The sequence below is a fragment of the Triticum urartu genome, chromosome 3, assembly GCF_003073215.2.
Source record: "Triticum urartu cultivar G1812 chromosome 3, Tu2.1, whole genome shotgun sequence".
NCBI classification, from domain to species: Eukaryota; Viridiplantae; Streptophyta; class Magnoliopsida; order Poales; family Poaceae; genus Triticum; species Triticum urartu.
Genome location: NC_053024.1, coordinates 371823124 through 371838794, shown reverse-complemented (window position 1 = coordinate 371838794; position 15671 = coordinate 371823124).

Below are 15671 nucleotides of genomic sequence, written 5' to 3'. Positions count from 1 at the left end.
GTCATGTCACCACGGTTGCTATTATTAACCTCGTGTTAGTTTGAAACTGATTCAAATTTAAATTCAAAATTCAAAGTCAAAATTTATCTCCTCAAAATGTGGATCAAAATTGTTCACACCAGTGCATATAATCCCCTAGCAATTTTTCAAGTGAAACCAACACCAAATTAAATTTTAAATTGACCGAAGAAACATTTTAGTTGGACAAACATCGCTAAATAGTCCCATTTAAATTCAAGACCCAATTTTAATTAATCCCATTGTCTTGAAACTTTTTGGAGAAGCCAAGAATAATGTGTTGTATTTATGTGACAAATTTCCTGTGTAGCAAAAATCAAATGATGCCCAAACTAATAGCAAAATAGTAGCTAATTAAATTGCAGAAAAGAATAAAGAGAAAAGTACTGACTATGCACTCATGGCCCAGTGCTACAGTGCATGGCCCAGCCCACAACAGGCCTTTCCTCTTCTTCTGTATAGAGGAGAAGGCAGAGGCCATGGCGTGGCAGCCATCCCACGGTGCCACGGCCGGATGGCTGACACCTGCTCCTCTCGAGTGCCCTAGAGAGGATAAGGAGGACACCCGTGACCCCCTGCTGAACCCTAGCCACTTCCCCTCCTCTACATCGTCCCCCACGCTCGATCTCGAGCTCGACCGCGTGCATCCATGGTCGCACCACATCGATCCCGCGGCCACCAGCCTCCCCTCGTCGCAGGAAGATGACGGGGAGCTCCGTCGTGGTCGGCTCCATCACCACACCAAAGGGATCGAGCTAGGATGGCCCATAGCCTCGACATCGTCCTCGTCTTCGCCCACGGTCGCCGCGACACGCCGTCGTTTGCCACCCCAACGGACCACCCGGCTTCCTTGACCATGTCCACGAGCCTCCCCGTGAGCTTCTTTATCGATTCCCCTACTTTTCCCCCTCGTTCCGTGCCCCTACGTGTCAAACGCCGCCATGGCCGGAGCTCCGCTTCCACGTACGCGTATGTGCTATTCGTGGTTGTTGCTCCCTGCTCATGTAGCCTGCTGCTCCATGTGTTGCTGTGCTGCTGCTGCTCATGCTACTGCATCTTGCTCTGCATGCCTAGCGCCACTGCCGCACGCACTTCCCTAGCCCCGTGTGTAACACCCATAATGCAGCTATATCTCCCATGTGTCGGGGCACGACTTAGAGGCATAGCCGCATGGTAGATTTGTCGCAAGAGGGGTAATCTTCACACAATTCCATGTACTAAATAAGAAAGGGATAAAGAGTTGGCTTACAATCGCCACTTCACACAAATAACAAGTTAAACATACATCATCCAGAATACAAACAAGGTCCGACTACGAAACCAAAATAAAAGAAGACAGCCCCAAATGCTAGATTCCCGATCGTCCCAACTCGGCATCACTACCGATCAACCGGAAAAGACACAAAACAACGATCAAGTTCATCGAGCTCCCACTTGAGCTCGGTTGCATCACCTGCACTGGTATCATCGGCACCAGCAACTGTTTGGAAGTATCTGTGAGTCACGAGGACTCAGCAATCTCACACCTGCGAGATCAAGACTATTTAAGCCTATGGGTAGGATAGGGTAATGAGGTGGAGCTGTATCAAGCACTAAGCATATATGGTGGCTAACATACACAAATGAGAGCGAGAAGAGAAGCAACGCAATGGTCGAGAAGCTAGAAATGATCAGGAAGTGATCCTGAAACTACTTACGCACAATCATAACACGAGAACCGTGTTCACTTCCCGGACTCCGCTGAAAAGAAACCATCACGGCTACACACGCGGTTGATGCATTTTAATTAAGTCAAGTGTCAAGTTCTCTACAACCGGACATTAACAAATTCCCATCTGCCACATAACCGCGGGCACGGCTTTCGAAAGTTCAAACCCTGCAGGGGTGTCCCAACTTAGCCCATCACAAGCTCTCTCGGTCAACGAAGGATATTCCTTCTCCCGGGAAGACCCGATCAGTCTCGGTATCCCGGTTACAAGACATTTCGACAATGGTAAAACAAGACCAGCAAAGCCACCCGATGTGCCGACAATCCCGATAGGAGTCGCACGTATCTCATTCTCAGGGCAATACCGGATGAGACTAGCTACGAGTAAAAACAACCCTTAAGTTTCCCCGAGGTGGCCCCGCAGGCAGCTCGGTTCGGACCAACACTTAGAGAAGCACTGGCCTGGGGGGGTTAAAATAAAGATGACCCTCGGCTTAATTACTCCCAAGGGAAAGGTATAGGTTGTTAGGCAAATGTAAAACCAAGGTTGGGCCTTGCTGGGGGAGTTTTATTCAAAACGAACTGTAAAGGGGTTCCCATAACACCCAACCGCGCAAGGAACGCAAAAATCAAGGAACATAACACCGGTATGACGGAAACTAGGGCGGCAAGAGTGGAACAAAACACTAGGCTTAAGGCCGAGCCTTCCACCCTTTACCAAGTATATAGATGCATTAAAGTAAATAAGATATATTGTGATATCCCAAACATATCCATGTTCCAACAAGGAACAAACTTCAGCTTCACCTGCAACTAGCAACGCTATAAGAGGGGCTGAGCAAAAGCGGTAACATAGCCAAACAACGGTTTGCTAGGAAGGTGGGTTAGAGGCTTGACATGGCAATATGGGAGGCATGATAAAGCAAGTAGTAGGTAGCGCGGCATAGCGATAGAGCGAACAACTAGCAAGCAAAGATAGAAGTGATTTCGAGGGTATGGTCATCTTGCCTGAGATCCCGCAAGGAAGAAGAACAAGTCCAAGAAGTAGACGACCCAATGTAGTCGAACGAATCCTCACAACTCCGGAACAAAACCGAAGCTAACGAGAGAAGCAACCCAGAAAGAAGCAAGCAACATAATAAACAACTATCACATAAACATGGCATGATGCATAACCAAGTATGATACATGTCCGGTTTAATGAGGCATGGCATGGCAAAGTGCACAAACAACGCTACAAGTTAAGTGGAGCTCAATATGCAACGAGTTGCATATTGACGGAACACCACATTTGATTATTTAGTTCGATCTCATTTACGTACCCAATAATATTAAATGTTATTAAACAAGGCAAGGGGTGAAGCATAAGTAAACTAACTATCTAGTCAAGTTTAAATGAGGGCGGAAATAACAAACAACAATTCCGGAAAATCCCCATATACATATTATGAATTTGGTTATGTTCTACCCTAACCCATATTTTAGAGTTGTTAAACATGCAAGATGAGTGCACCAAGTTAAACTAGGCATTTTTCTACCCCAATACATATAAAGTTTATTAAATTTGGAGCTACGGTTAATTAGTTATGAAATAAATCATTTTAGCATGTTATTTAAGCAAATTTAAGCAAACATCAATTTAAACATTTTAACATGGTTGAAAATGACATATCATGAAAGTACATGAAATTCTAAGCATTTTACATATATGACATGTTTCATTTGGATGCATGGATATTTAGATATAAGCAATGCAATTTTAATGGCATTTCTAAAAATATGCATGCACTAGATATAGACAAAAACATAGAATGGAAAAAAACGTTGCGGGCCGAATGCAATGCACCGTGCAAGGCCCCAAACGGATCTGGCCCGAAATGGCTGAGTGTAAGGGAGCAAAAAATAAAAGAAACAGGAGATTCCAGGGAGTCAAACCCCAGATCCCCTGGAAAGATGCACGCTGAGACGACCACTAGGATGGCTGTGTGTTTGTGTTAACAGAGGGACGTCAGCTTTAGATGAAGAAGGACAAGGCCTTGAACTTGGGGAGGCAAAAATTGGACTAAAAAGGGCAGCGGCCCTCGGGATTTGATCCCTGGTCGCCCGGGTGCAAACTGGCTAGTCTAACCAGTAGCAAAAGAAGCCTCCTTGATATAATTTGTAGACAAATTGTAATTGAACCAACAGTCGATCGAACCTGGCTGAAAATAAAAGAAAACAAGATGAAAAAGAAACAAGGGCGCCTGGGATTTGATCCCCAGGCCCCTCGGTAGAAAACTTGCTGCTCTAACGACTGAGCTAGTTGTCTCCTTGTGATATGAAGTGAGATTGTCCGAACAAATAGCATGTGCATCTCGCGACCAGGACCAAGCTGAAGCATGCGCATGGACGAGGACTCGCCGACGACGGGAGCCAACAACAACAACTCCCATGGTTGCAGAGGACCGGCGGGGGTGCAGAAACGTGCCAGGGCGCGTGTGGTGGAGCAACGATGCGAGGGTGTGCGTGTGCAAGGGGCCGAGCAGAGGAGCTAGCGAAGCTGCTACCATGGCGCTCATGGAGATCGAACTCCTGCCCGCGTGGATCAGGACCTAGAGGACGAAAACGAGCACTAGGTAAAGGCCGGGAGAGTGAAGGGCTCACGGTGGGTAGGATGGTGTAGTCAATCGCACTCGGGGACGAACGGAGGCGGTGAGGGAAGGCGCCGACCGGCGCTGTCCATGAAGTAGCAGGAAGCAGGGGAGAAGACGATGATGAACTTGGAGATGTAGTGGAGGTGACCTAGTGCGGGGAAGACGCCTGAACAGACGTAGCGGACGTCGAGGAAGAAGATGGACATGTCGGAGACGAGCTTGACGCCCTCCGGCTGCGAGCACAACGACGGACGCCGGCGGGGTTTTCTCCTGGGTGCTCTGTTCTTGCAGAAGAAGAAGAACCAGAGGAAGCACAGGCCTTGTGGTGGCGGCGAGAGGGGAAAGAGGGAAACCCTAGGGTGCGGGGCTGAGGTTGCGGGGTTTATAAGGAAGGGTGCGGGCGCCGTGGCTTGCCACCAAGGCCATGTGCCCCTGCTCGCAGGTTTTACCATGAAGGGGAGTTGGCGAGAGGAGGAAGAAAAAGGTAAGGGGAACGATCGCTGCAGGTGGGGTCGCGCGGTGTCTAGCGTGGATTACCACGGGAGAGAGGAGAGGAGGCTGTGGGCCACGGCGCTAGTGGGTTAGAAGGGGTGATACAGGAAGCTGGCGCTAGTGGGCTGCGGTCCAGGTAAGGGCCCTTCTCCTTTTTCTTTTAAAATCTCTGTTTATATACAAATAAACAGCTAGAAGAAGGGAAAGACCAAAATGTTTGGAAAAGAATCTTAGAGATATAAGAATACCCCTGAGCTCGTGGGTTTATGTATAATTTGATAAAATTGGACTGGACATTTTTAGAGGTAGAAAAATAAATCAAGTTTGAATTAGTTTCAAAATTGAGCCATTTTTGAACCCAACCAAAGCAACTAAAAAATGTATGATACTTGATAGAGAGGTAGAAAGCATGGTCTAAGATTTATAGTAAAAATATGGACATTTATCTTGGCCGGAAAAAAACGCCACTTGGGAATATAGCCAAATTGAAAGAAGAATGAGGTGATGGTGCATGGCTAGGGTTGAGAGATATAGCAAAGGGGTTTAAGAACAGCACCATACATGGAGCAAGTAAAACAACAAGGTGAATCTCACAATGCACATGATGAGCATGATGAAATGCAAACTGACAAGGGCACAAATGTAATATGACAATGATGGGCATGGCAATGCAATATAACCAAATGATGAACACAATGCAAGAAGCAAAATATGACAATGGCACTCATCAATCATGGAAACAAACAGTTAAAACACACAACGACAACGAGATAAATGGAAGGCATCTGGAGCGTCGGTTTTGGGACGTCACACCGTGTCACCCGCTGATTGCCGCTGCACGCCCTGTGCCGCGCGCCCGCGGCCCCGTGCAGCCACCCACATGCCCGCGTTGGTCGCGCATGCTGGATGCGCGCGCCCGTAGCCGCCCGATGCCCTGTCCCCTACAGCTGCTCCTACCGCTGCGCTGCTGCTGCTCCCTTGCGCCGCTGCTGCCGGTTGCGTGCTGTGTGTTGTTGCGCTGCACTGCTGCTGCCAGTTGCCCGGCGCCCTACTGCACCTGTGTCCGGCCGCGGCCTGGCTGCGTCGCTGCCCGTCGCCTCCCTGAACCCCCCGGCCACTCGAGCTACTGGCCGTAGCCGCCTTGTGCTTGTGCGTGTATACACAGCCACGATGAGGCCGGCTGGGTTCTGTCCACTAAGGTTGGCCCTGTTCTAATTTGCTAGTACTAATTAGGTTACTTAGGTGTTAATTAGCCTAATGGCCCAATGAGAGTGGGACCCCATCTAAATAACCTTTTAATTTAGCTATAGTGAGTGACATGTGGGATCCACAACACTGTTCACGTTTGACCCTAGTGAACACTTTGACTATTGACTGCTGAGTCAGCTCCCAGGTGGCCCACTGTCAGCCTCTCAGCCTATGTGGCTGGGTATAATAGTGGGTACACATAGCAATTTCCCTTTTTATTTTGAATTAATAATAATTTCAAAAATTCTTTTAAACTTTGTAAATTCATATAAAATAAACCGTAGCTCGGATGGAAAAACTTTGTACATGAAAGTTGCTGACAACGACGAGACTAATCCGGATACATTGCCCGTTCGTCCGTCACACATTTCTAGCATAGTGAACATGCAATTTCCTCCCTCCGGTTCATCTGTCCGAAAACGCGAAACATCGGGGATACTTTCCCGGTTGTTTCCCCTCTTCGCCGGTATCACCTCCTACTGTGTTAGGGCACACCTGGCACCGTTACTTGTCATGTCATGCATTGATATGCATCTGTTTACATTGTATTCATTGTTTCTTCCCCCTCTTCTCCCAGGTAGACTACGAGACTAACGCTGCTGCTGGTACCCCGATCGACTACGTTGTTGACGACCCCTCCTTGCCAGAGCAACCAAGCAAGCCCCCCCTTGATCAACCCGATATCGCCTATTCTTCTCTCTACTGCTTGCATTAGAGTAGTGTAGCATGTTATTGCTTTCCGTTAATCCTATTCCGATGCATAGCATGTCTTTGCTACTACTGTTGTTACCTTTACCTGCAATCCTAAATGCTTAGTATAGGATGCTAGTATTCCATTAGTGGCCCTACATTCTTGTCCGTTTGTCAGGCTATTCTATCGGGTCGTGATTACTCGGGAGGTGATCACGGGTATATACTTATACACACAATATATGATGATACATGTGGTGACTAAAGTCGGGTCGGCTCATAGAGTACCCGCGAGTGATTCACGGATTGGGACCGAAAGGACGTTTGTCTCGACGGCCCTCTGAGTGGATCTTTGTGGCGGAGCGACAGGGCAAGTTGAGACCACCTAGGTGAGAGGTGGGCCTGGCCCTGGTCGGCGTCCGCAGTTACTTCAAAATAACACGCTTAACGAGATCTTGGTATTTGATCTGAGTTTGGCCACTGGCCTATACGCACTAACCAACTACGCGAGAACGGTTATGGGCACTCGGCGTCGTGGTATCAGCCGAAGCCTTCTTGACGTCAGTGACTGAGCGGCGCGTGCCGGATTGGACCGTAAGCCTGCGCTTGTATTAAGGGGGCTAGGTCTGCTTCCGGCCTCGTTCGCAATGTGTAGGTGTGCAATGGGCGATGGGCCCAGACCCCTGCACGCATAGGATTTAGACCGACGTGCTAACCTCTGTGTTGTGCCTAGGTGGGGTTGCGACATGTTGATCTTCCAATGCCGGGCATGACCCAGGAAAGTGTGTCCCGCCAAAGGGATCGAGCGTGTTGGGTTATGTGGTGCACCCCTGTAGGGAAGTTTATCTATTCGAATAGCCGTGTCCCTCGGTAAAAGGATGGCCTAGAGTTGTACCTCGACCTTATGACAACTAGAACCGGATACTTAATAAAAAACGACGTTTCAAGTGTGAGATACAACCCGGTGATCGTTCTCTCATAGGGGCGACGATGAGAGGATCATCAGGTAGGATTATGCTATGCGATGATACTTGGTTAACTTACCATCTACTATCTTCTACTACTTCAAGATGGAGGCCGCCAGAAGCGTAGTCTTCGACAAGACTAGCTATCCCCCCTTATTCTGGCATTCTGTAGTTCAGTCCACCAATATTGCCCCTTTACACAGATACTCATGCATAAGTAGTGTAGATCCTTGCTTGCGAGTACTTTGGATGAGTACTCACAGTTGCTTTTCTCCCTCTTTTCCCCCTTTCCATTATTCTCGGTTGTCGCAACCAGATGCTGGAGCCCAGGAGTCAGACGCCACCTACGATGATTCCTACTACACGGGAGGTGCCTACTACTATGTGCAGGCCGCCGACGATGACCAGGAGTAGTTTAGGAGGATCTCAGGCAGGAGGCCGGCGCCTCTTTCGATCTGTATCCCAGTTTGTGCTAGCCATCTTATGGCAACTTGTTTAACTTACGTCTGTACTCAGATATTGTTACTTCCGCTGACTCGTCTATGATCGAGCTCTTGTATTCGAGCCCTCGAGGACTCTGGCTTGTATTATGATGCTTGTATGACTTATTTTATTTTTAGAGTTGTGTTGTGATATCTTTCCGTGAGTCCCTGATCTTGATCATACACGTTTGCGTGTATGATTAGTGTATGACTGAAACGGGGGCGTCACACACTAGCACCCAAGTCACACAAAGCAAAGCACTCATAATTTTTAATCTTGACTTTGGTAGTAGGTTCCCATTCATCATGCAATTTTCTAGGAATTGAAACTTCGAATTCCAATTTTCCTTCAAAAGCTTTCATCATAGCATCAACAATATGTTTAGTAAAAGCTTTGTTTTGTTCATAAGCATGGGATGAATTTATCATGGATTGCAACAAAGAAATACAATCAATCAAAGAGCAACTATCATAATTAAAGTCTTTGTAATCCAAAAGAGTGGGCACATCACTAGTTAAAGTTTTGACCTCTTCAAACCCACCTTTATCAATTTTCTCAATAAGATTTTCACCCTCCGAATTATCGGGGCACCTTCTAGCTAAAGTTGACTCTTCTCCAGTCCCTTTTTCATTAAATTAACTTTACTAAAAAAGGAATCAATAGAAGAAACACCAATCATTTTAAGATCTTCATCACTTTTATCCTCTAGCGAGATTAGTTTAGCGGCCATTTGATTTACTAGAGTAGCTTGTGCATCGGATATTTTTCCTAGCAAACTTTCAGCAAAAGCATATTTAGATTGGAGATTGCATACTTCTGTACTAATATCATCAAGTGTTTTGTGATCGCATCAAGCACAACAGAGTGCTCCTTGAGTTCTTCGGTAAAATACTTATTATGCTCAAATTGTGTAGTCATATATTCCTTAGTACTTTCCTCAATTTCAAGCAAAATATTGGGGTAAGGAACATCATAATATTTTCTTTGAGGCATCATGACCACGCAAACAAGAGCGGACGCAAAAACAGATCCGACAAGAAAACGGTGAACGAAAAAGAGATGCAAATAAAACGGGAAATTTTGTGAAGTGGGGGAGAGGAAAATGAGAGGCAAATGGAAAATAATGTAAATTGCAAGGAGATGAGATTTGTGATTAGGAACCTAGTATAGGTTGAAGATACTCCTCGGCAACGGCGCCAGAAATTCCTTTTGATGTCGGTTGAAGCTATGTCGGTATTTCCCCAAAGAGGAAGGGATGATGTAGCACAACTTTCGGATGTGGGGATCCGGCTAACCCTTAAGGTTCGAACACTGGGGTGCACGCGAAGTCTTTCCCTTCTACCAATCTACGCTCTAGCTCGCTAAGATCTTGCGGACGAACTCGACGAACTCACAACACAGAAAGACACGGGGTTTATACTGGTTCGGGCCACCGTTGTGGTGTAATACCCTACTCCAGTGTGGTGGTGGTGGATTGCCTCTTGGGCTGATGATGAACCATACAAGGGGAAGAACAGCCTCATGAGGTTGAAGTGTTCTTGTGCGTATGAACTTGTGGTGTGTAGGTTCCCCCCAGCTAAGATCCGGTGCCTCTACTATGGTGGCTAGCTCTACTTATACAGGCCCTGGTCCTCTTCCCATTGAGCGGGAAGGGAGCCAACAATGGCGGGCTAATTTGAAGGGGGACAGCTAGTACAAGCTATCCTGACAAAAGGTAGTCTGCGCCTATGAAAGGCTCTGGGGTGACACCGTCTTAGGCTCCACGATGACCTCTGTCTTGCAGTCCATGGTCTTGGTCTTGTTGCACCGAAATGGCAACCTTTGCCTGAGGCCTCGGTACTCCGCGGCCGCGCTTGCCTCCTTTGCACCAAAGAGGAAACAAGGACGCTGCGCGCGCTGGCGCCTGCCTGGTGTCGATCGTCATGGCTCATGTCACGAGGGCCTCATGAGGTTTGCCCCGCCTTGATATCTCCGCTCCTCGTGAGCCTGCCTGACTAGGCCGCTCGGGAGGAGGTCTTGCGTCGTCCGCCTCATGAGGCTTGGCCCCTCGCGAGGGTCTTGGGTGCCTTGTTGGTGAACATGGGTCATACGGCCTGCTGGCTCAGCCACGCCGTGGGCCGCAGGCAGGCAAGTCTGGGGACCCCCGTTCCCAGAACGCCGACAGTAGCCCCCGGGCCCAAGGAGCGCTCGGGCTTGGCTTCACGGCGAAGCCAAGGGTCAAGCTCGGAGCACCACGGGCCCCCAAAGCCTGCGGCCTCGGTTGACGCGTGGCAGTTGATAGGATGTGGGAGTCTTCGCTTCCCCATGTTGCCTTGGCAACTGCTTGACCTGACAAAAGGCTGGCGCGGGCGGCACTTGCCTTCATTGCTTCTTCCTTGCCTCGCCCCAGATCCCCTTTTTCGCTCTTCACCGCCTCTACCTACAAATCTGCTCCGGCCTTGCTCTGCATCTGCCACCCATGGCACCGCGCAAGGCCAATACTTCCTCGGCTCCGGCTTGGTACGAGCTCGCTCTTGAGGCGCCCACTGTCACGGAGAAGAGCCTTGCCTCCGTGCGCCTGCTGACGATGGGAGAGAGCAGCGAGTGGGGGAAGACGGAGCTCCGGCTTTCCTCTGACGAGCCGGAGCCTGAGGGGAGCACCTTCTTTCCCTTCTTTTCGAGCAGCGTTGCCGTCGGGTTGGTCCCTCCCTTCTTTGATTTCTTTTATGAAGTCCTCGACCACTATGGACTGCAAGCATTGCATCTCCATCCCAACTCTGTCCTCCTCCTATCCATCTTTGCCTACTACTGTGAGGCGTACCTAGGCGTGATGCCATCCATGGCACTCTTGCGCCATTTCTTCTTCCTCCGCGTCAGCGAGGGTCACATCTCTGGATGCGCCAACTTCGTTGCGTCCGGCAAGGCCAACTCGGTCTCGAGCACCGGGAAGAGGGCCAACAACATTCGATCCAAATGGGTCATGGTGGACGCCAAGATCGCCCATCCGCGCCTGGTGTTGCCGACGGAGGCGCCCCCGCAAGGCAAGGAGTGGCCCAGGGCGGAGCTTGTCGACGAGCGGGCATCGTCAGTGTTGGGGCAGATGACGACTGACCTGAAGCCGGGCAATGCGAGGGCGGCCAAAATAACGGGAGCGATGCTCCTAAGGGAGTTCTTGACGCTGCGGGTTGCCCCGCTCCAGGCGCGCGCGCCCCCCTTCTGGGAGCTTGAAGGAGGGGAAAACAAGGCCCGCCTGAGGCCAGGGGACCTGCCTGACGACGAACTGGACGTTGTCCTGCGCCTCATAGTCGGGGACAACCAGAAGTACCCGCCTAGCGCCTTCATTCCCATGTTCCAATGCAGGGACCGAGAGAAGTTCGTCGCCTCCAGGGCGACTTTTGATGCACGCGGGCTAGTGCCGCCGGTGTTTTTGGGAGCTCATACGGTGCAGAAACCGGTGGAGGTGTCTTCTGGCGAGTCCCGCGGAGAGGGGGAAGAGGAGGTGGACTCGGAGGAGACTCCGGAAGAGGTGGGGGAGACCTCCCCTCCGAGCAAGGCCGAGATTCTCCACGCCCTTCCTGATGATGCCGAGGCCGACGCCTACCAAGGGGGGAGGGGGCAACCCCTCGTCCCGACGAAGGGTAGGTCGTCGCTGGTGGACCGTGGTGCCGCCTCCACCCCAACACCTCCTGGGGCTGGATCCGGTTCTGCCTCCGCACCGCATGGCGCTGCCGGGGCCCAGACGCCTGCCCCTTAGGTCCTAATGCTGTCAGGCCTCAAGCTTCACAAGCGGAGGGTGGAGTACCTCGCGGTGGACCGGTAGGTGTCTCGAGCTTCGCTTTATCCCTACTGGTACTTGTTATTTCTTGATGCTCGCCTTTGGTTGATCAAGCCGACATCTTCGGCGAAGAGAAGGAAGGAGGGTACGGCGGTTGTGCCTCCCTCCGCAGAGCAAGGAGGCAACATCGCCCGTGTCTCCCCAGCTCGGTCGCCCTTGCGGGGCCAGGAGGAACATCGCCATGTGGAATCAGCCCGCATAGCCCCGCTGGCTCCGGAAGTGCCGGTGCTTGGCGCGGCTGAAGAGGTCCCAGCTGCTCCGGGCCCGCGGTCTCCCAAGCCCTGGTGATGGTGTCGCTTCCTCCTACTGCTGCACCTCCACTCCTTGGTTCTTATGCTCCTGCTGCCGTCTTGGAGCGTGCCCTTTCAGAGATGGCCCAACTGCAGGTGGATCTCCTGAGCGCTGACCCGCGCCTGGTGGCCGGGCGTCTGGAGTTGGCCTCCGGCTGGCTTCATTTTGACCTGGCGGTAAGCGCAGCGCTGGGCCAGGCTGTTGCGGCTTCCGAGGGGGAGAAGCAAGGGGCCGTCGGTGTTGCAGCCGATCGTGAGGCGGCGCTGAAAGACGCCAAGGCTGCCCGTGACCGCTGCCAAGAGCTGGAGGGCGAGTTGTAGAGCCTGTGCGACAAGCACGCCGAAGAGGTACGCCGCCGCCAAGTAAAGGAGAAGGAGATGAAGGCTCGCGAGGAAGCCGTCAAGAACCGTGATGCTGAGCTGGCGGAGCTGGGGAAGAAGCAGGCTACCGAGCGCAACCGGTTGGAAGAGTTGGAGCAGAAGATGGGGGCGAGGGAGGCCGATCTTGACGCCAAGGCGTGAGTCCTGGCCGAAGACCGTGTGGCCTCTGCCGATCTCTAGAAGAGATCTCGCAAGGCGCTGAGGACACTCTACGAGCATGGCCTGGAGAAGCCACTGGACACTGACGAGGACGGCCCCGCCCAACTGCTTCCTCTCGTGGTGAAGGCGCTTGAGGAGGTTGTTGAGGGCCTCAGTCCCATGGCGGAGGCAAAAGCTCACGTTCTGTCTTCAGCCGCACTGACTCGCGTCCTCGGCCATCTGCACCTCCGCGACCCCAATGCCCGCCTTGACAAGCTGCTGGAGCCTGTGGCTGAAGACCTCTGCGAAGCCGCCGCTGTAGCGGTTCAAGGTCAAGTGGAGGCTTTGCTGGGGAAGTTCCACGGCTTCGTCTCCGATCCTCTGTCTGGCGATGCCGCGGATCCTGCGGCTGGTGGTGAAGGTGAGGACATCATCGCCCAGGGGGGAGCACCTTCCGCAGGCGACGGCGACATCCAGGGGTGACCTGCGGCTATTCTTCTCGTTTTATTCCTGCGACATACATCAGGCCTCCTGGAGGCGTTTAGACTTTTCATTTGGTATTGTGTGAACAATATGCTTGTAATATTTGCTTCGAGATTTTGCGTTTTCCTTCCTATTTGCTTTGTTCTGCATCGGCAAAGCCCGGCCCCGCGCATACCTCAACCGCCATTGGGCCGACCAGAGACCAGGACGGTCCAAGGAGTGAGGGGCTACGTGACTAGTTAGGCTCCTGAGTCGCGATGCTCAGGAGTCCCCCTTGACGTGTGAACAACATATAGGGAGAGTTCGTGAGGATAGATTAATGTTCTACGTCGGCAGAGCCCGGCCCCGCGCATACCTCAACCGCCATTGGGCCGACCGGAGACCAGGACGAACCAAGGAGTGAGGGGCTACGTGACCAGTTAGGCTCCTGAGTCGCATGCTCAGGAGTCCCCCTTGACGTTCAAACAATTTCCATACCTGCCCTCGCCGAGGCCTCGGGAGGGGCGCGCGGCGCCCAGGTCCGGGGGACCTGGTTGGGTGGCGTGCGCTTGGGCGTGACCCGAGTGCAGCCCCCGTGCCCAGCCCCCTCGCGCAACTGTCCCGAGGGGAGGCGTCGTGGTGAGGCTGGGCGCTGAGCTCTGGGCTCCCTGAGGTTGGCACGACCATGGGGTCGCCCTCGGTTGTTTATCACCAGTGCGGAGCATAGTGCTTCCGCTTGTGCACGGGCATAGCCACTCCTCGACAGTGTCGACAGCCAGCACGGAGCATGGAGCTTCCACTTGGGCGTGGGATGGGGGCCTCCTCCGGGAGGAGCTCCCGGGGCGTGTACAGCCCCGCCCTGACACGTGGCTTGCACGGCAGGGCTGTGAGGTGTATCTGGGCACTCGTGAGCCAGCGCGGGACTCACGAGGCCCTACCTGAAGGCGGGTTGCGCCTGGTCTTGAGTCTTGTTGACTGTATGTCCCTGCAAGGCGGTTATATGCAAGCACTCTACGTCCTTAGGTCCCGGCCCTCGAGCGAGCTCGGCCGCCACTGGTATGCCAGGTCGCGATGCCGTGGTCAAGGCCAGGGGGTGAGGACTGGAGAGCCAGTAAGAGCTCATGAGTCGCGATGCTCAGGAGCTCCCCTTTTAACGTGCAAGCGGGTTGCATAGGATAAACAGATCCGCAGCGGGCGGCAACCGAGCAAGCGATAGCCGTCGGCGGGTTAAGCATGAAGAGCAGATCGACTTGGGTAAATGCAGGAAGATACATGACACTGGGTCTGGCCCGAGCGGCGTGGGGATGATGCAGCCCGAGGGGCACCCCCAGCAAGGTAAGCTAAAGACATAGCAAAAGGGATACATGCCACAGGGACGGACCCATGTGGCCTGGGAATAATGTAGCCCGAGGGGCGCTCCCAGCTTAAATGAACTTGGAAGATGTCACCTGGTTCTGTAGACGAAGTAGAGTTGGTGCAGCTGAAGCCACGCGTTGAAGGAATGGTTCCTCATGAGCCACTAGGACCCTGAGCCTCGGGAGGCTCTGGGGGCTCAGGAGGTTTCCTGGAGACCGTCCCCATCTCCTCCTGAACGGTGTGGAACCTAGACTCCTGAGCCACCAGGACTTGCCGCACGTCACGCTGATAGGCCGACGCCACGCTCGGCAAGCCGAAGGGCATGTGAACGTAGTTGTGTGGTGGACCCTCACAGCGGCCCGCACGCGAAGGCCAGAAGCGCTCCTGAGCTGCGGCCCTGTTGAGCCCTGGGATGTCGATGCAGGCGCGCAGCCCGACATCCTCGCCTGGATGGGGGGCTGCGCCTTGTGAGCGGCCGTGGCCGCGCATGGCCCTTGCTTCTTGCAGTTCCTTGGTGGTCTTGGTGATGAACTCCTGAGCGGTGGGCACTCCTTGCACTGTGCTCTCCTGAGGAAAGTGTGCCATGAAGCACGCTTCCAAGTGGTGCCCAAGCGCCTCCCTCGTGAGGTTGGCAAGGTCTGAGGCTCTCCAGGAGAGAGCCCCCGAGTCCTGCCTGAGGAGGGCGCCGGGCGCGCTTTCCTATGCGGTGGAGGGAGGCGCCCCTGGAGCGAGCGCTGATCTTGATGAGGCTCCTGACGCGATGCCATCTTCTTGGGGTCCTACGTGGCGCGGCTTCTTCTTCTTGGGGGTGGTCTCCGGAGGGCCTTCACTACTGCTATCAGGGTTGTCGATTGCTGCGGCTTGGAAGGCGCGCTCAAGGGAGCACACCGCATCCCTTTCTTCACATGGGACCGTGATGATTCCCCCGCTTCCTGGCATCTTGAGGACGTTGTAGCCATGGTGAGTGACTGCCATGAACTTGGCCAGGGCTGG